This window comes from Octopus bimaculoides, chromosome 2 (genome assembly GCF_046866305.1).
Source record: "Octopus bimaculoides isolate indiv1 chromosome 2, ASM4686630v1, whole genome shotgun sequence".
Lineage (NCBI taxonomy): Eukaryota > Metazoa > Mollusca > Cephalopoda > Octopoda > Octopodidae > Octopus > Octopus bimaculoides.
The window spans coordinates 7,455,038-7,476,376 of record NC_142929.1 but is presented as its reverse complement, the minus strand read 5'-3'; the positions used below and the strand labels follow the sequence as shown (position 1 = coordinate 7,476,376).

General features: G+C 34.1%; 1 protein-coding gene across 9 annotated transcripts in view; it reads right to left on the bottom strand.

Annotated features, from left to right (window-relative positions):
* Positions 1 to 21,339, bottom strand: part of LOC106867627 (dopamine receptor 2) — a 443,190-nt gene that overhangs the window by 32,214 nt on the left and 389,637 nt on the right. Inside the window, exon 1 of one of the 9 annotated variants that reach the window (XM_089340642.1) lies at positions 9,391 to 9,471. The exons of 7 other annotated variants lie outside the window; for them this stretch is intronic. The gene's annotated coding sequence lies outside the window, so the exon portion shown is untranslated. Of the gene's footprint in view, positions 1 to 9,390; positions 9,472 to 12,949; positions 12,974 to 21,339 lie in introns of those variants that run through there. One more of the 9 variants, XR_016238111.1, reaches the window with a different exon arrangement.

Sequence of the window (21,339 nt, the reverse complement as noted above, 5' to 3'; positions counted from 1 at the left end):
TCCTCGCCATATAGGTCGGTGCCAGAGGGTTTACGGGCATATTTAAATAGAGTCAACTGGTGTTTCAAACTGGATTTGTTACAACACCCTTGTGAGTGTGACCCTTATGTACCTTAACCATCCAGGTGAGTAGCAATGAATGTTGCAACAGAAGGTGATCCAGGAGCCATGACCTACAAGTGTTCCCGCCCCTTAAGGTGTAAGAAGTTAATATCCGAGACACTTGCAGAAACAGGAGGGTTCTTTAAAGATCTTCTGCTGTTCAAGTCTCCCTGTTCTTTCTTGCGACCTAAAACTGATACTCGAGGAAGTAATTGAAGAAAATGAAAACATCAATTAACAAAACGCAAAGATTAGGAGCGGCAATTTGTCTTCAACGTATCAGAAAACACCTATTCTCTCTTTCACGACATGAGATTATCTTAATCTTTCTATGTCACTGGGGCTAATCAAATGTATTTTTGTTTGTATATTTTTTCCCTAAATATCAAACCAACTTCAATTTCGGTAATGAAATATCTAAGTAAATATCAACGTAAAGTATTTTTAATTACTTAGAACCTACATTCAGCCCAGACACAAGCACAGAGGGATACATTGAATATAAACATTAAACATGCATCACATATCACATCTTTCAAAAAATAATTAGTCAGATTCAGAGATTCAGAAGGAAAATAAACCGTCTGAATAAATATTTATTTTATTCCGATCTCAGGTATCATTTGTTGACTGTCCTATCTTTATTTTGAATCGCCTAATCTTTTAATACCTTCTTATTTGCAATGTTTCTTGATACATAAACAAATCGCAATCCTAAATTACTGTTTAAATTTCCATGGCTCAGTGAAGTACATGACAACACTAACAACGATGACAACAACAAAAAAGACGACGACAACGACCCCTACTACTACTACTACTACTACTACTACCCCCACACATACTTGCACTACCCCCACTACCACTACTTTCCTACTACCCTCCCACTGCCACTACCCCTACCACTGACGCACTGACGCCACACCAACAGCAACGACGCTACCACCGTCACCGCCATCACCACTATTAGCATCACCATACATATTCATGAGACATATACACTGAAGTCTCACATGTTATACAGAGAGTTGATAAATTGTAATACATTGACATAACACCATGAGAAACGACTTCTTCATAAAGTAAAGGCGTGATACTTCTGAAAAAATCAGTCCACGAAAATAATGGACATGTTTCTCAAAGACTAGACACACAATTCTGCATGTGCGATGCTCTACGATATTTGTATTAGGTATGCAAAGCTCTCCCTTCTGTGGAATGTTCTTTATCTGAGTTGATGATATTCATAATAAGCGACACTGCGTCCCCTATATATACTGGGTACGTAAGGCATTTGAGGACATAATTTTTTTGATCGTTGCTGCATTTTTTGCTAACTCTGTATAATCTTAGCTTCAGATAATAATAATGGTAGACCCTCAGCTTACTCAAGAAATGAAGAGGCATGCTGTTATTGTGGTTATAAAGGCTGAGCATAGTGATTTAGAAATATCTCGAATTTGCAAAAGTTGCCAGATCTTTCGTCTACAAAGTTTGTAAGGAGCTAGAAAATGAGGATGGAAAAGTATCACCAATACCAAAGCATAAAAAGCATTCTAAACGCTCTGAAAGCATCAGAACACCTGAATTTATCCAGCAAGTTGAACAGACCATTGATTACAATCCCAGAAAGTCCATGAGGTTAATTGCAAAATATCTTCATGTTTCAGAAGGAACAGTCAGAAATGTTGTCCACGTAGACATCAGATATAAGTTCTATATGATGAGGAAAGTTTCAATTTGTCACAAAAGGCGAAAGAAAATCTCTATATCAGATCTAAAATGCTCCTAAACAAACTGAAAAATCCAACAGAAGAAGATTTGATTTGGTTTTTCTCAAACGAGATAAACTTCGACCAAGATCAAATGACAGATGGTTATGTGCACACTCTTCTGAAGTTCCAAGAGTTAGGCATACAAAATTTCCTGCAACTGTCATAGTTTTAGGGCTTGTCAGCAATGAAGGACATGTGATGACTCATTACTTCTTTCCACAAGGCCTTAGAGTTAACTCTGCTGCTAAAATTGAGGTCCTGGAAATAATTGTTAAGCCCTTGATAGACATTGTATACAATGGAAGGTTATATGTGATTCAGTAAGATTCTGCATTATCACACATGGAATGGATGGCTGACAATTTTCATGATCACATACGCTTTAACATGAGGCTTTCTAATCCCCCAGATCTCAAATCCATTGGACTAATACATGTGGAGCGTTTTTGAGATAGAGGTCAATGAAAGCTTCCATAGTCAGAGTAATATCCAAAAGGAACCAGAAAAATGTTAGATAAGGCTCTGATGAAGCTATAGGATGTTATTCAGGGACTCGAATAAAAGTCCACCACATCTTATAGCAGAAACAGCTGCAAGCAAATGTTCATTACATAATATTTTTTTTTTTTTCTATCAGCTCTCTCCCCCCTCTCTCTCTCTCTCTCTCTCTCTCTCTCTCTCTCCCCCCTCTCTCTCTATATATATATATATACATAGAGTGAGAGATGGATATATATATATATATATATAGAGAGAGAGAGAGAGAGGGGGGGAGAGAAGATAACAGAAAAAGAAACAAATATTATATGTATATATATATATTAATAGAGAGAGAGAGAGGGATAAATAAATATATGTATATATACATATATATAAATATATATAGATAAATAAATGTATGTATATATATATATATATATGTGTGTGTGTGTGTGTGTGTGTGTGTGTGTATGTGTGTGTGTGTGTACGTGTGTGTGTGTAATGTATATAAGCTTTTATTTCCTTCTCCATAGAAAATTCAATATAATCGAACGTTTTTCACCTCAGCAACATGTATGTAGCAGCCTCTAAAATATGCCCTCATCAGACACGCAAATGTAGACATATATCATCAACCACATACCAAGTAAATTAGAATGTTCCAAATAAGTTTCCTAGTGTTCGAACATCTGTTGCGTGTAATGTATTTAACTTCAATAATTTTATACAATTTCTAGAACGAACATGACACTTAAATAAAAGTTGCGTCGTTTTCAGCAACAAGAATGAAGCATCTGTCATATATTGAAAGAATCATACATTGGAAGGGAATAATATTTTTTCATGAATTTTTAGGCTCTTATATTTTCATGTTAATCTCCGTTGATACAAATATTGAAATAAATAAATTTCGAAAACATGGATAAGGATTGTGAAGAAATCTATTTATATGTCCTTTGGCTTGTTAAAATATAACTAAGCCAATATTAGCATCATTATTTTTTATACAAAACGCACTGTGTGCAGTTTTATAAACCAACGTTGTCGTTTAAAAAACGCTCTAATTATTGTTCAGTCAGAACTTACTAAACAGCTCTTATATTTCAATGAAATAAAGTAAATGCAAAAATAGAATTTTAAATGAGAATACAGGACATATATGCTGCTGAACCTTGTGCAGCATTTATGTAGAGTATAAATGCAAATAAGGTAATGCTCTGAAGCCAGAGAAGCTGAACATTCATTTATATATTCAACGAGAAAATAATCAGCAATTTTGAAAAGCTAGCTATTGAAAATACAGTGATAGCATACATACGTACTCATGTTACTTGTGTATCTATATACACACATACATACATACATACATACATACATACATACATACATACATACATATATATATATATATATATATATATATATATATATATATATATATATATATATATATATATATATATATATATATATATATATACATACATACATATATACATATGTGTATGTGTTTACTAATCAATCATTTGCCAAGCATAATGTTCAAGAGATATTTCTTGATTTTTTTGAACATCTGTCGCTTGTGCAGTATGTAACTATAATACATTTACTAAAATTCACTGGCGAATGAAACGCTTAAATAAAAATTGTCTCATTGTCAAGAATTGCAATGCAACATCTGTCAAATATTTCTTTTTAACTCCGAGCAAATTCCGTTCTTTGTCTAATGATATTTTCATATAAACTCAAGTTAGGTTTTCATAAGTTTTGTATTCTTATATATTATTTCTGATGATAAGATAGTGAGTTACATATTTGAAAGAAAACCTAAATTAGGAATTTTGAGATATCCGTCCGATTGTTTCTGTTACTAAATCAAATATAATCCAAACAATTTATACCATTGTCATACAGTCTATAAAAGGCACTGGCCAGCAGTTTTAGTGGCTGTGACCTTTAGAGAACCGATATGTTCATGTTTATTCGAGCATCTCATTATTGAAATGCTCGATATAATAATATTGAGTGTTACGGAGTAAGTGAGAATATTAATTTTCCCGGGAAAATATAAATGATACGTAAGGAAAGTCGATGTGAAAAGCTTTATAAATAATTGTTAACTGCTTTAATAATATGAAGTTTGATATTATATTATATAGCGGTCAATAGAAAGCATTTTGCATTCTTTGATTTATACGAGTATAACAAATTCTGCATATGTTAAACATAAATATCAAATACCTAAATTCAGTGCGTTTAAACCATAATTAAATATGTGTAAATGTGTTAAGAGAGTGTTATCAAAAGCGAATTAAGCTATTGCTGAATGTGACAATTGCAAAGTAAATTTTTTTGTTAAAAATCTATTATTTCGTGAAAACGAATTTCAATAAATTATATAATAATATCTGAAACCATGGTAGCAATGTTTTAAAAATAGTTATATTTAATGTTAAAATAAAATGTGTAACTTTGTTATGCAAATTGTTTCTGTTATCAATAAATTCGGAGCACGCTCTTCTGGATTTAGCTTGTAAACGCTACTGAAAAATTTAAATATCTTACACTTTCTTTTTCTCATGCATAACCTGCTCTCTTCTATTTATGGATTTGATATGTTATCAAGTCCGCTTTAATGAAATTTAAGGTATAGTGATTCCGTGGAGGTGCAATGGCCCAGTAGTTAGGGCAGCGAACTCGCGGTCATAGGATCACGGTTTCGATTCCCAGACCGGGCGTTGTGAGTGTTTATTGAGCAAAAATGCCTAAAGCTCCACAAGGCTCTGGCAGGGGATGGTCGGGAACCTTGCTGTACTCTTTCACCACAACTTTCTCTCACTCTTTCTTCCTGTTTCTGTTGTACCTGTATTTCAAAGGGCCAGACTCTGTGTCACGTTGAATCTCCCCGAGAACTACGTTAAGGGTACACGTGTCTGGGGAGTGCTCAGCCACTTGCACGTTAACTTCACGAGCAGGCTATTCGTTGATCGCATCAACTGGAACCCTCGACGTCGTAACCGACGGAGTGCCACGACAAGTGATTCCATATGCAAATGGTTTATAGAATGTTACTAGTCCTTTCGATTGGTTCTTTTTATATTACATCATAATCTGAAGAATATGATTAAGATGGCATAAATAGGCTTAATGCATACACTACGTAGTACATTCATTGGCTGAAGCCTGTATCAGATATTTGAATTCACCTTAATTCGAAAAATTCTGTTTTATTCTTTTGTTTGTTTCAGTCATTTGACTGCGACCCTGCTGGAGCACCGCCTTTAGTCGAACAAATTGACACCAGGACTTATTCTTTGTAAGCCTATTATTCTATCAGTTTCTTTTGCCGAACCGCTAGGTTAAGTAAACACACCAACATCGGTTGTCAAGCGAAGGTGGTTGACACACACACACACACACACACACACAGACACACACACACACACACACACACACACACACACACACACATAATAATATTAGGGACAAAATAAAAAATTACAGGTAAAAACTCAATTAAAATCAATTTATAAAAAATTAAAATTAAATTGAGTTTTATAGATAAAATATATATAAAATATATAGTTTTAGGGAAAATAACCACGTTTCAAGAACTCATCGATGAAAATCCACTATCACATATAGAAAAATTAAGAATTAAAAGCACAATAAATGAGTATAATATAAAGCAAAGTAAATATCATAAGATAAATATAATAAAATGCTTACACGTGTTTCGTAACTAATTTTCAAATAGAAACGAAATTTAAATCGATTAAAATCATTTGAAATTATCGAAAATAAATTCTATTCAAAAATATAGCTAATCGTTAGATCGTAAGTAGAACAATAATTAGATATATATATCTCAACCAACAATAAGTACCAAATGAATTAATATGAAATACAGAGCAGCGATGGACTTCTTTTGAATTCCAAAAGATGTTCAACGAATGCTCATGTCCTACTACGACGACATGAGGATGAGATTTACAGCAGGAGAGTTCACAACGGAGTGGCAACGCCTAGAAGTAGGTATTGCATCCGGATGCACGATATCAGTCATCTTATTCGTGCTAGTCATGGAGATGTTACTAAGGTCAACAAACTGTGAGAAAGCTGCGATAAAGACACCATTAAGGGCTTTTATGGACGACATCACTCTACTATCGGAAAGTAGAGAAGCAACAGAGGGAACGTTACATCGGTTGGATGAACTAATAGGATGGGCAAGAATGAAATTCAAAGCCAAAAAGTCTCGGAGCGTGGCTTTCGTGAAAGGAGTGCAAGAAGAAGTGAAATTCAGGATAGGAGGTGAAGACATACCAACGGTGAAAGAACAACCAGTAAAGAGTCTCGGCAGATGGTATAGAGACTTATTAAATGATAAGAAGCAAGGGAAAGAGACACACGAGTTAATAGAACAAGGATTGAAGGCAATTGACAGAACAACACTGCCGGGAAAATTCAAATGTTGGATACTGCAATTTGGACTGTACCCAAGGATAATGTGGCCATTGCAAATGTACGAAATAGCCTTGAGTAGAGTAGAAAGGATAGAACAAAGATGCAGTGTGTTTATCAGGAAATGGCTTGGTCTGCCGAAACCACTCAATACAACTGCACTATATGGAAAACCCGTGCTGCAACTTCCAATAGCATCGATCACCGAGGAATATAAAGCAGGAAAGGCGAGGACAGTAATGATGCTAAGGTATTCAAAAGATCAGAGCATCCGAGAAAACCCTCCAAAGGTACGAACAGGGAGGAAATGGAATGCGGAAGAGGCAGTAAACAGGGCGATCGGAATACTAAAACATGCCGATATAGTTGGAGCAACGCAAGAAGCAAGAGCCGGCCTAGGGACGAGCAGTTTCAGGCCATTTTGCAAGAGCAGTGTAAAAGAGATGAAAGTGGCAGTGGTACACGAAGTGAGAAAGGAGGAAGAAGAAAGGCGAAATGTACATTTGGTGCAATGCAGTCAACAGGGGCAGTGCCTGAGATGGGAGGAAAACGTGGTCAGTCGCAGAATCTCATGGAAGGAACTTTGGGCTTGGGAACAAGCAAGAACAGCCTTCCTGATCAAGTCTACCTTCGACGTTCTACCCTCACCGGCGAACTTAGTTCGATGGAACATAAAAACAACTGATGAATGTGGATGCGGGGAGAAAGCAACGGTGAGACACGTTCTGTCAAACTGCAGACTAGCACTGAAAAGGTATACATGGCGCCATAATCAAGTCCTTGGCGTCATAAGTGCAGCACTCAAGAAGATCTAGGGATACAACAGAGGAGAGTACCCCAAAGTGGAAAAGCGCAGGAAAATATACTTCCAGAAGGAGGGAAAAGGACATAAGATCAGGCCTCCAAATAAAATATATGAGATAGACGAAAGATGGAAGGGATACTGGGAGCTGGCCACGGATTTGGGAAGTCTAGCAATTTTTCCACTTATAAAAACAACAAAAAGACCAGACTTAGTCATATGGGACACAGAACAGAGAATAGGAATCTTGCTAGAACTGACAGTACCATGGGAAGAAAACATCGACAATGCAGAGAAACGAAAGGAGAAGAGATATGAAAAACTAATCGAAGAGTGCATCGAACAGGGATGGACTGTCGAGTACTACCATCTGGCAGTGGGGGCTAGAGGCTTCATTGAAAGAAAAATGACAACGCTATTCAAGAGAAGATTTGCGTTTTCAAACTCGGAACTTAGAAAACTGATAAGGAGGATACAGGAGGCGGTCGAAAAAGCCAGCTTCTATATATGGCTGAAGCGGGAAGACCGAATATGGCTTGAAAGTCATAACAAGTCTAGGTGAGACAGGCTGACACTGAAGTGGCTTCGCGCCCTCCATTGTCAGTTAAAGTTCAGACAGTGTCATGTGACAACTTGCTGGAGCTACTTGTTGGAGCCTAGCAGCGGGAAGTTTAGACAGTGTCATGTGACAACTTGCTGGTGCTGCCTACTGGACCCTAGCAGCGGGAAATTTAGACAGTGTCACGTGACAACTAGCTGGGGCTGCCTGCTGGAGCCTAGCAGCAGATATAAAAAGGGGAACTTGACACGACGATCAGTCGGACGCTGACACTTGTTGATGCTGCATCGAAGAGGCCAGGGAATAGAAGAAAGAAGACATGCACCCAACACCAGAGCTGAAGACACCTCCGAAAGGAGGGGCCCCGCCAAGTCAAAACAGTAGAGGAGTAGGGGCCGAAACCGGACGTGGTTCCTCCTGATGATGTCTTCAGCTAACTGGATCCTATAAAGGAGCTGTTGTGGTAGCAGACCACAAAACATGGTTGAAATTCCTACTTATTTTATAAAGATAGAAAAATTATTAATAATATCAAAATATCAAAATAATAACCATTCAATAATCCTCCCTTCATCCATTATAATAACATGTATATTATATACAAAAACAGCTTACATAAATTATGATTGTTTTAAATTATCTTTGTTTTAAATACAATTTGAACGAAGTTTAAGTTTAAAATAACAATGAAGATAAAATTAGTACATATTTAACCGGTGTAATAGTTAAAGCTATACTATTTAAAGCTAAAAACGTTTATTTAATTATCATTAAAAATCAATTGAATAATAGAAAAATACAAGAATATTTATTTCTACAAAGGTAAGAATAAAAATATGAATGAAATAATTATGAATGAAAAGATTATGAATGAAAAAATTAGGAAAGAAAAAAATTATTAAGAATAAAAGATTAAACTTTATATATATATACAAAGTTTTAATAAAAAAACCTTTAACGATATTATAAACAATAAAGACTAATTATTAATCAAATATTATCAATAAAAAATAATCGAAAATATATCAACACTATTCAAATCGAAGTTCTAATATTATGTAGAAATGAAACTATAACTTCTAAATAATTTAGTGTTAAATTAGTTATCTATTAAAAATAATCTTTAAAGAACCATATGAATAATATAAAAAACAAGAATACATATTATTTTCAAATAGTAGAAAATCTTTAGCAAAGTAAAACAGTACCTATCCATATTTTTCCGTAATTCAAACTGAAACGAAGACGTTATCTAATAGCTATAGCGTTTTAAGCAAGAGGTCGCGCGAAAATACTACGTTAAAATAGAGAATAGAATACGAAAACATGAATGAAATAATAATACTTAAAAAAATGAATGAAAAATTTAAAATTTATATAACTAACAACATAAAAAGAACAAAAAACTATAGCTATCTTATAAAACATATTAATAAATTTTAAATTCTAATATATAATAAATTAATAATAAGACTAAGAGTCGTAAATTAAATAATATAATATTATGAAATAAGCTAAAATCCTACTATTGATTTAGTCTTATAAAAACGTAGTGTCATTGTAATATAAAACCTTAAACTTCCTAAAATATTAACTTACCAATAAAAATAAAACTACTATACATATACATAAATATATATCTACACATACACACATGTACCTACCTAAACATACATATAAATACAAATACACTCATACACACATATAAATAAATAAAGAATATTATATATAAATACACACTCCCACTCACCCTCCCATACTCTCAAATATACATATTATATAGATACACATATACATACATATATACATATATATAAAAATATAAAATATAAAATATATACACTCATATGTATACTCTAGTTTATACACACAAAAAATATACATATGTATACTGAAATGCACATACATATATATACACAATATACACACACACAAACAAACTCATATACATACATAAATATATATCTATACTATATATAAAACAGAGATGTGTGTGTAATCGCTTATCACGTGAAAACGGCTTCAACATTTACTTCCATACTTGTGATGTATGAATAATTTGACCTCGGATAAATCTTAGGCTCTTCATTTGATTTTTTTTATTAAGATAAATAATATTGCTTTATATTTAAGATTCAATTCTTTAAAAAGGTTCCTCAATGTCAACTTCCGGTAGCCATAGTTTTCTCTTCAATTTAACTTCAATCGTTACTGTTCGCACTAAAAGTTTAATCATATTTACTGATGTAAGTAATTTCATAATTTACTAACAGAAGTACGGTTTTCTGTTTCCCTGTTGCTGAGGGGTTTTTTTCTGGTACCTTCGATACTGGCTGTTTGGTTCACTGAATGACAAATTTCGATTCAACATCACTTGAACTTCAATCGTTACTGTTCGAAAATAAAAGTTTACGTTTCCAATCGCTAACAAGTTCACATTTACTGATGTAAGTAATTTCATCATTTACTAACAGAAGTACGGTTTTGTGTTTTCCTGTTGCTGAGGTTTTTTTTCTGGTACCTTCGATACTGGCTGTTTGGTTCACTGAGTGACAAATTTTGCTTCAACCTCACTTTCACTTCAATCGTTACTGTTCTCAATAAAAGTTTACGTTTTTAATCGCGAACAAGTTCACATTTACTGATGTAAGTAATTTCATCATTTACTAACAGAAGTACGGTTTTGTGTTTTCCTGTTGCTGAGGTTTATTATTTTTTCTGTTTAGTTCACTGAGTGACAAATTTCATCCAGGAATCAAGAAATCAGATACACTTGGCAGAGTCTATGTTGTCCATCCCAACTACTCAGAGTGCTACTATCTAAGGCTTCTATTACATCATGTCAAGGGACCCACATCATTTACGGCCTTACGAACGGTTGATAATACAGTATGTCAAACATATCGCCAGGCTTGCCATCTCAGAGGTCTTCTGGAAGATGATGCACACTGGGATGCCACTCTGACAGAGGCACAAATGTGCAAGTCTCCTATGCAGCTGAGAAACCTCTTCTCCACCATGCTGGTGAACTGTGGATTGTCAAATCCAAATCAACTTTGGGACAAATACAAGGAGGGGCTTTCTGAAGACATTCTTCAAAGAATTCAACATCAGTGTGACGGTGATGTCACATTCAATGATGACATCTTCAATGAGACATTAAGATTAATAGACAACAGGGTTCAATTACTGGGTGGAAACAAACCTGAAATCTATGGTCTTCCAGCTCCTCCTGTCAGATGTTCAACACAGATTAGCACAAGAGCTAATCAGGGAAACATCATACAACATGGAAAGTCTGCAAGCAGTTGTCAATGAAAAGGAACCAATTCTGGTACAGGATCAAAAGGAGGTATACTGGCAAGTTCTTACATCTCTGGAAAACACTGGTGGGGTTTTCTTCTTAGATGCTCCTGGAAGCACAGGAAAGACATTATTGATCAACCTGCTACTTGCCAAGGTGAGACAGAATAAGAACATTGCTCTGGCTGTTGCATCCTCTGGAATTGCAGCCACCCTCCTAACAGGTGGAAGAACAGCCCATTCAACATTCAAGCAGCCTCTGAACCTCATCCAAAATGAATCTCCTTTATGCAACATAACAAAGAATATAGTGTTAGCAAAACTCCTTACAGATGCCAAACTCATTGTCTGGGATGAGGCAACAATATCCCATAAGGCAGCCTTTGAAGCGCTTGATAGAACACTACAAGACTTCAGAAACAATAAGAAGATCATGGGTAGTGTCACCCTCCTCATGGCTGGTGACTTCAGGCAAACACTGCCTGTCGTTCCCAGAGGAACCAGGGTGGATGAGCTGAGAGCTTGCATCAAGTCCTCATATATCTGGCAACATGTCAAGCAGCTTACTCTGACAACCAACATGAGGGTTCACATTCATGGTGACCTGTTAGCCGCACAGTTCTCCAACAAGTTACTTGACATTGGAAATGGAAAACTTCCACAAGATCCAGAAGATAATCTGCATCATCTCCCATGTGGCAATATGACTGCCTCCCTTGAAGAACTAAAGAGCAAGCTGTTTCCAAACATTGCCACAAACTACAAAAGTCACAAGTGGCTATGTGAAAGAACAATTCTGGCACCAAGGAATGATTCTGTAGACAAGCTGAATTTAAATTTGTTAACTCAGCTTCCAGGACCTGAATGTTCATACAGATCAATTAACTCTGTCCCTGATCAAGAACAGGCAACGCATTACCCAGTGGAGTTCCTCAATTCACTTCAGCCACCAGGATTTCCACCACACATTCTGATCGTGAAAATAGGTGCTCCCATAATGCTATTAAGAAACCTTGATGCACCCAGACTCTGCAATGGAACAAAGTTGGTTGTTAAAACAGCCATGCCCCATGTGTTGGAAGCAACAATAATTACAAGCAACATGATGGGTGAGAATGTCTTCATTCCAAGGATGCCTCTCATTTCAAATGATCTCCCCTTTCAGTTCAAGAGACTGCAGTTTCCGGTCAAACTTACCTTTGCAATGTCTATCAACAAAGCACAAGGTCAATCTCTAAAGGTGGTGGGACTTAACCTCCTTCAACCTTGCTTCTCACATGGTCAGCTGTATGCTGGATGTTCTAGAGTTGGAGATGAAAATAACCTCTACATTCTCAGTGATAAACGTGGCAAGACAGAAAACATAGTATATGAAGAAGCACTTACATGAATAGTATGTACATGACATATACAAAAGTGTAAAACCATTGAGTGTTAAAGTATTACTCTTACACTTTCACTTTTCGACTGACATGCATCAATGTATATCTGTGTATATAACAGTGAAACAAAAACGTGGTATATTCGCTGTGTGAATTTTTTTCATTTAAGCCCCATTTTAATTATCGTAAAAGTTTCCAAGTACCAATAAGCAACAATTTCATTCCCGGGCAACGCCGGGTGGCTCTGCTAGTATATATATATAAAAGAATACATAAATATACACTAATACTCACTTAGAAAAACATATAAACACATAAAATATACACACATATATACACAGAAAAAAACATGTATATACATATATATATATATATATATATATATATATATATATATATATATATATATATATATACATAAATATATATACATACACTTATATATATATATATACTTACTAATTAATATAGACAAATTACACACACTCACATATATACTTATACCCATATATATACATATATATACACATTTACATAAGTAATACATAAATATACATATACATACATATACACAATAACACTCTTAAATATATATATAAAAATATATACACACAAATAAATATATAAATAAGGAATATTATAAAACAAAACTACACTCACACACTCACTCACACACACAATATATATAAATATACATCTATACTCGCAAATACATATATTTATACATACATGTAAATACAAATATACACTCAACATACACAAACATATATAAACACAAACACATATATATATACTTAAATCTATATAAATACATACGTAAACATATATACATACACCTAAAAATATACATACATACTAACGCATATAGACTAAAACACGCACACTCATATATATACATATACTCATGCATATACACATACCCATATAAAAAAATAAATAAAAAATCATTAGCTAAAGTTTTTATATAAATAAAGTAGTTTATGTCTACATTTTATTTTTCGTTCATCAAAATAACTAAGTAAATTATTATCCTTATGAAATAATATCTCTTTAAATTCATTATTACATAAATTACAAAAGTTATTACCTATATGATAGGATTTAGCTTTACAAACTATCTCCCATTTTAAAATATAGTTAATATTTTTAGATTTAAGTTCCCAAATATATTTACTGAGGCCAGTAGAATTAATCAAATTATATATACGACGGGGTTCTTTCAGTTTCCGTCTACCAAATCCACTCACAAGGCGTTGGTCGGCTCAAGTCTATAGTAAAAGACACTTGTCCAAAGTGCCACGCGGTGGGATTGAACCCGAATGATTATTTAAAATTCCAATAATCGCAAGTCAGTTGATATACGCATAACGTTTTCTCAGGTAACGAATTGCAGTAACACATTTTTACGGACGAATCGTAATCTAAAGGAAGATGATTTTTCCTTTTAACATTTTGTGTCAAGAAACTAATAATGTAGATAAGTATATGTATGTATGCTCTTTAATACGTATTTCACAATAAACTTTTAAATATGTGACATGAGGCTGAATAATAATAGATTTGCTGTATTTCTCTCCTCTTTATTCTGTCTGTCTGTCTCTCTCTCTCTCTCTCTCTCTCTCTCTCTCTCTCTCTCTCTCTCTCTCTCTCTCTCTCTCTCGTGTGCGCTCGCACATTTCTTTATATAACATTTTCCTAATGGAATGAGAAACGAAAGAAGAAATGATATCGAACACAAATGTAAAAGAATGCGAGCTTGAATGAAAGGGTGTGGATAAAGCAAAGAAAAAGGGATGAATAGAAACACCTAGATGGGATTGTGATGCTAATGCCTTTACAACAGGATACTCTGCATACATATACCGAGATATTTGATAAGATAGCGAGCAGTGAAGATATTACATATATAATTATAACAAAATCTCGCTTACAATATAGTATAAACAAAGGCTTCATTTCATCAAATTGGAGATCTTTAAGATTGATAAACCACTATGCCTTTGTTAATAAATATTCAAGGAATTTATTTAAAAAAATCAAACGTAATAAAATGTCAATATCTCACCGAAGCTTACCACAATATATTGAGCCTTGCTTTGCCGGAAATGCGTTTAATGAAGCAAACCCAGAATACTACTGCATTTCGTGCTTTAATACTCACTAACCGGATAAAATTCCCAGAAATTGTTTATCTGCTCAATGAAGTATCGTACAATCCGGCGCTAGTAAAGTGCTTAGAGGAAAATAAGGTTTGGATACAAGGGCAAGATTTTTATTTCGTTTACTTTTTCCGGCAAACAATTATTCAATATTGATGCAAGACATTGGGGATTAATAAAACTGGTTATTTATTTATTTTTTTTGAGTGATGTAGTCCTAAAAATCTGTTTAATGTTCGTATCCCCTCTCTAAGAAATTGGATGTAAAAAAAGAAAAAAACTAATTATCAACACATTATCGTCTTATGAGCATTTTGAACTTCATAGAATTAGTTTACTTGTTATTTGTTACAGCTTCTGCTGTAGGCCACAAAAACAGAGCGACTTTATTGGTTTCTTTTCCTGGTTGATTTTGGTTCTTTGACTTAATTTTTTTTCTCTTTTGATATGTTTAAAATTATGGAATATCATTTCGTTCAATTTCAATCACAGGAGCACATAGAAAAATAATGCATTAGATATATGGTTAAATATTATAGTTTCTCAATGTAAACCTAAGTTATACGAAAAGCAAAATTGGGAATACAGTTGTTTTATATTGAATGATAGGACTTTGTTATTCATTTTATATTCGGAATGAGTTCAGTCAGTACTTATTGATTGAAATACTTATTAATGACCCTGAAATACTTAGAAAACAGGTTTTCAATATTCAAACAGCTTGGAATAGAATATCACTTGTTTCTTTAAATACTTTAGAAGTTATTTTTGTTTCATCAAGGTCTATAAAGGTACAACATATGACTTTGTTAATCAATAATTCAGTATCACTAAGAAGCATCTAAGATGGAACGAATATTAATATTTTGATTTCTCTTTTAGGGATAATGTCCGAAGTTTTTTATGTGAGCAGCAGAATCGATAAATCAACTTTTATTTGGTTGAAGAAACTAGAGCTTTTACCATAAACGCTGTCCTGTAGTTATTTCACTGATATCTGCTGTTATATACATACATACATATTCTTCCCCGGTTTGACTCAATACTTGGTCAAGCGGATATTTTATATATATATAGAACCACCCAAGTGTATTTTCTAGTATAAGAGATTTAATTTTTGTCAAAAAGCATTTAGTATAGAATCCCCTCAATATATGGAAAACATGCATAAAACTCTAATTTCCTCTCCACAACTAGACTTACTAGTCATTCATAGTAACTCTAACGTTCTCCACAGCAGCATTAGAAATAGTGGATTTTCTTCTCCAGAGACAGACCATTCTCCAGACCCATATAGTTACTAAGAATGTTCTACGGAAAATTATGAGCATTGAAAACCATGTACAGAAATATACGTCAGAATTGTGTTACTACATATTAAAAAACGAAGTGTCACATCACCAAGTATAATGGCATTTATACGTTTGGAAGTATTTTGGCCATAAAGTTGTACCATCGTAAATAAGTTGGAGTGAATCAACAGCGACACACTCTTAGACATTACAATACATTCAAGATACTGACGACCAAATGAATTCTCTCTTTTGTTCTTTCTCTCTGGGCCATATTTGTTTCTGCTTTTTGAAAATTTTAAGGTAGAAAAATTCGTTACAGTAACAACACCACTACTAACAAAAAGCTACAGCAATAACACTATTACTACTGCTGCTGCCACCACCACCACCACCACTTGGGTAGACAGGAATAAATATAAATTAAAATTGAGCCTTATAATCAACCCTGTAAGATGTGTACGATTTAGTAATATAAGCCTGAAATTTAATATCTGAATATTTATTTTTGCAAGTTTCAATGAGTTTTGAGTCATAAGATATCACTGCATTTTCATTCATCTAACAACAAAAAGAGAAAAATAATAATGATCAAGCATTTCATAAAGGCAATAGAGTTGTCGAATGATTGCAACAGTTTCAATCGGAATTCAGGCTTGGTATAAGCATCTAAGAAGACAAAAATGCCGTCGCACATGCGCACAACGCATGTATACACATACAAATACACTAGTACATATATTGAAGAATAGAAAGAATTACATGATAAAAGCTCCTGGCATCAAGTGGCACTTCAACAATTTCCATTTTTATGCGCTCTTTCAAATTTAGAGGTAAAAGACAATGGCCTTACTCTTATCATAAAAGAAATACATAACTTCCGTCTTCATCCTCTAAGCATTTATTTTAAGCATAAAAATCTCTGACGAAATTTTACATTCAAATGCAAAATTTTCTGAATATCGAATATAAAATACTGTTTTATACAATTTTAGAATATTAGAATATTAGAATAAAATATTAGAATAACATCTCTATATAAAAATACAATAAAAATAATGACCGTAAGTCATTGAGAACGAATTATGTAAGCATGAAAATCAAACATAGCCATAGCAATTGACTGAAGCGACATAAAACTAAATAACGTAGATGCGAGAATAAAACAAACCTTCTATTTCTTATCCTTTACTTGTTTCAATCTGTAGACCGCGGCCATGCTGGGGTACTGCCTTGAAGAATGCTTAGTCGAATGAATCGACTTGAGTATTTTTCTTATGCCCGGTACTTGTTCTAGCGTTTTCTTTTGCCGAACCGCTAAGTTACGGGGACCAAAGCACATCAACACTAGTTGTCAAGCTGTGGTGGGGGACAAACACAGACACAGACACAGACAAACAGATAGACACACACACACACACACACACACACACACACACACACACACACACAATATAAAACCATATACCATCCATGGATAAAGTTAAAAGTTTAGTTTTCGCAGGAAGATTATACATTAAGGTGAGAGATCAAATATATGCTATAAAAGTCCATATATGGAAATAGAAAATATTCGTATGCCTGATGTTACGGGAATGATTCTATCTGATAGCACGATGGAAATGGAGTTAGTAATAGAAGTGATCATAATATGCCTGGTAATAGAATTAATAATAGGGGAAATAATATCAATGCGAATAATTGTAACAACAATAATTTAAATCTTAGTAATAATATTGGTGTTGCTGATAGTTCCACTAGTTGCCATTGTAGAAATAAGTCCCGTTAAATTGAGACCTTAGGTCTCAATTTAACCGCCATAACGCACCAAAATCATAGAAAATAACAGTATGCGAGGAAACGGACAGAGAATTAAAAAGCATGCGTATAAAGATTATGCTGTTCCGATGCTCATATGCTATGGTTTCGGGTGTTGGTCTGCGAGCCTTAACCCTCATCAGTATGAGACACCTGGCATGAAATTCCAATTCCGGCACGTTATAAGTCCATTCGCGCTCTGGCTTCTTTTGCGTCAAAAAACCAGCAACGCATGAACAAAAAATATTCACATGTTTACATTCGAAATACGATGTTACTATTGTTAATACGATCTATGGCAAATATTTTTAATTGATAATATTAACAGCAGTAAAATGATATATGAGCATCGGATCAGTATAATCATTCCCCGACATCAGCAGACTGAATAGCAAATTAAATCTAACATCACCACACACATCTCCGTCCCCATTAAACTACCGTTCCTTCCTCTCTTTCCGTTCCCTTCCTCTCCACCGAATACACACAGAAATGCCCATGTAACTCAATCAACCTTTTTCACTGGTCAAAAGGGAGAAAACAGCTCTCTGTTAAACATCCATTAATTTTATATCGCCTGGAGAAATGAATCCAAGAAGCTGATCTAACCGATGCGCACGGATACTACGAAGTACATTGTAATCTTCCCAGGAAAACGGACTGTGATCTTAAGAGACATGTGACTTGTGAAAACGCGCGTAGCGATGCATTAAATGTTCATAAATCCCAGTGTGTGTGTGTGTGTGTGTGTGTATACAGTGACCACAGGTTGTGGACAATCACATCTAGAATTTATCTAGAATTATACTGTATTACATCTAGAATTTATATTGTAGAAGTTTAATTGAGCTGCTTAGCATACTTAATAAGAAATCGTGTCCATAGTTAATACTTTCTCCTTGTAAACTAGACACTTCATATCATTGTCTGGTAGAGGCTGTTTGTGTTTTATTAACAGCCAACAAATTTTAATAGAAATATAGATTTTCTTCTCTGATATTAGATACACATAGAAATGGGCAGATAGCTGTTTACTGCCGAAAGTCAAAAACTTCGCAAAGAAACATCATCACAATTAAGCGTTCTGAGTATCTGAAGTTGAAAGCAAACTTAATAGGAAATACACACACACACACACACACACACACACACACACACACACACACACACACACACACACACACACACACACACATACACACACACACACATATATATATATAACGTAAATACGAATTTGTATTTGAACTGCTGTGGAAGAGAAAAATTGAATGTTATTCAGCCAATTTCCTATTCGTATTATATTTATATTTCGTTTGCACCTGAAGAAATCTAAATCGGTAGACTTTGTTTTGTATAATAACTTTTGTTATCTCCAGCAGCGCAGCTGTTTATTTCCTATAACAGTGTAATATATTTCATCTGTTTTGCTGAGTTTAACGAAAAATGAATGTAAAATGTCTCCTAGAGTGATCTTCAGTGGTGTCTTATGAATCATTTCCTGCGCAATGTATCCATAGCCCATTGTGCTATTAAATTCAACTCTACAAGTCACACTTGCAGTCTTACTGCTGGCTACAGGCAACCGTAATTTACTCTGCTATTTCTAATCCCACTTTCGATCTACATAGCCGTCATGTATACTCTGTATGTGTTGACATTATTAGACTTCAAATATCTAACGTGGTTGCCCTATAGGATTTCTACTCAGTCATACATATTTTCAAGGAATTCGCCGCCGAGAAATTTTATACTTTACATTCTTGCTTCTCTCTACTCGTATTCATTCAAAAGTATATCCGACATTTGTGCTATGTCTGTTTTTAGTGCTATGTCTCGCCCATATATATGAATCTATTATCGCGCATTCATATCAGTGTGTTCACATCACTGTACCCTCTTTTTAGATTCAGTTCCATTTTTTTTCTTTTAATATCTGATCTGGTGATTCTTTACTATCATCCTGCGGTATTTACCAAGCCAAATATTTTTTTCTTCAAATTTTCGAAAACCGTTCATAAAAACAGTGTGTTTTTAATTTTCAGAAATTTCATTTGTACTCTTTTGACGTCAATATCACATAATTTTACGACAAATATATTATGAACCAGAGCAGGATACAAATATATTCAGATTTAACAAATGCGAAAATATTCACGCGGCAAGATATATAATTTTCTCAACTACTTCAATGTATTCGTCACTATATTAATTGTAGCTCCAATTGTTGCAACATCAATTACTTGTTCTAAACAGCGGAATCTGTATATATTTCCTCCACAGAAAGCTATCAAAGCACAACATAAGTATTAGTAATTGACGACTACGTCAGCACAGAGAGAGAAAGAGAGAGAGAGAGAAAGAGAGAGAGAGAGCAAGAGAGAGAGACACACTTACATATGCATATACATACATGTGTGTGTGTACATATATATATATATATATGTATATATATATATATATATATATATATATATATATATATATATATATATATATATATATATATATATACACACACACATATATATATATATGAACATAGAGGCATATACACACATACTCACATACCCTCATCCTTACAGACGCATATTTATGCGGCTGAATCAATTTAGTGTAAATGAAAAGCTGTTAGGAAGGCGGCGAAGAAATAAAGCAGATTTGCTAGTAATTGCGTTATTATTAATATATATTATTATTAAATAGTCACTCTGAATAATCTGGAATAAATATGTCAAGTGTTTGCTTTTAGTATCATATCTGTAATGATTACATTCTGCAAAGCAATTCTCAATAGAACACTCACTAAACTACTGTGCAAAATTTTCTTTTGTTATGCGATTAATCATCACTCGTTACTTCACTTCCATTGTGTTTCCGTATAAATATTTAAGGTTAGATTCGTTTTAGTATCTTCTATATTTTAACTTTAGCAAACGAGCAAGAGATAGCTAACAAAAGGCCATATAGATCGCTATATCCATTTCACTTACTCTACATGCATGATAATAAAACTCATGAATGTATGAATGTCATGCGTCTTATTTTGACTCTTTCTAATATATAGCATATTGCTGCAAAATTATAGACGGGGGCTCAGCACTTACTTTCACTGTTTTATATCTGCTGAACCCCCAAACCACAGTTGTCCACAATAGAAACACATGTGGAACAGGATTCCACTTCGCTTGACTCCACCTATA